Source organism: Oryzias melastigma, unplaced genomic scaffold, assembly GCF_002922805.2.
Source record: "Oryzias melastigma strain HK-1 unplaced genomic scaffold, ASM292280v2 sc07628, whole genome shotgun sequence".
Lineage (NCBI taxonomy): Eukaryota > Metazoa > Chordata > Actinopteri > Beloniformes > Adrianichthyidae > Oryzias > Oryzias melastigma.
This window is the reverse complement of record NW_023424190.1, coordinates 1-1,152: the sequence shown is the minus strand read 5'-3', so window position 1 is coordinate 1,152 and position 1,152 is coordinate 1. Positions and strand designations below refer to the sequence as shown.

At 48.6% G+C, this 1,152-nt stretch overlaps 1 long non-coding RNA gene across 1 annotated transcript; it reads right to left on the bottom strand.

Moving 5' to 3' along the window:
* Nucleotides 1-410: 410 nt before the first annotated feature.
* Nucleotides 411-1,145, bottom strand: LOC112139661. Its single transcript, XR_002918033.2, has 4 exons — nt 1,052-1,145; nt 883-982; nt 749-811; nt 411-673 (listed from the first exon to the last, which is right to left on the bottom strand). It is a non-coding gene; the product is annotated as an uncharacterized LOC112139661 (long non-coding RNA).
* Between the last annotated feature and the right edge of the window lie 7 nt (nt 1,146-1,152).

Sequence of the window (1,152 nt, the reverse complement as noted above, 5' to 3'; positions counted from 1 at the left end):
ACTCGTGAGGGCTGCAGTACTGGTCCAGGCAGGACGCTGAAACGTCAAAATCTGCAGAGGAGGCGGAGTTTAGGTGACAGGAGTTGACTGTCAGTCTGTTTCTTTGACCTGGGGGCCACTGAAGGCTGAGTCTGGGCCGTACGGGGGTCCATTTGTGCCAAAATGATTTTTTTTCCCCCACAAATTATTGTTTTGTTGACAAAAATGTATTACTTTGTAGATAAAAAATAATGCGTTTTTTTGGGGGGGAAATAGTATTTTATGAGGAAAAATTTGTATTTTGGAAAAAAAAGGCTCTTTTGTATATTTGCAGATCTATGCAATAAGGGTTAAAAATATTGCTAGAGATTACAATTATACAATGATTAGATTACAATTATGCTAATCCTCTATTGAGGTTTAAGTGAATTGATCATAATTTCCTTTAACATCTTCGTAAAAACGTGCAACACAAAATGAAAGCTGGATCTCACTGCAGCTGGCTGCCTCTCTCCATTGCGGCGTGTTTCCGGTCCGGAGGCTGCAGGTGGCGCTGTACGCCTTGAGGAACTGGCACCTCAGCCCGTCCGCCGGCGGGTAGTTGCACAGAGTGTCGGTGCATGCGGTTATGTAGGCGTGCGGGTCGGCGTGGGGTTGACAGGAAGCGAAGGCCGAGTGCTGAAGGAGCTTACAGCTGAGAAAACAACATTTGAAATCATGGCAGGTTTGACGCTTGTTAGGTTTCAAAGACGCTGTCGCGTGAGCTCACCGGTCCGCTGTACTGTTGCAGTCGGTCGTCTTGTTTACAGGATCTGTGTGCTGGATCTCACATCTGGGCAAACAGACAAACAAATGAAGGGAAATGTCTGGCGGTAAAGAAGGCGGGTGTGGACGCAGCTGTACCCGGGCTCGCTGTAGGCCGTCGCCTTGGCTTCGCTCAGGGTGGTGGTTTGACTGGGATCGCTGGGATTGCCGCACAGACCCTCTACGGCGGTGGGAGTTCCTGAAGTACCACAAGAAAACGAAATAAATCAGTTTTAGCCCAGATTTTGGCTCAAAAGTTGAAGCCAACCTGCAACGTGGGCGGTGGTGCCATCGAAATAGACGGTTATATTAAAAGAGGGTATCCTGGCGGTGACTCCCGTCTGATCCTTCAGAAGCTCCGCCCCCTGG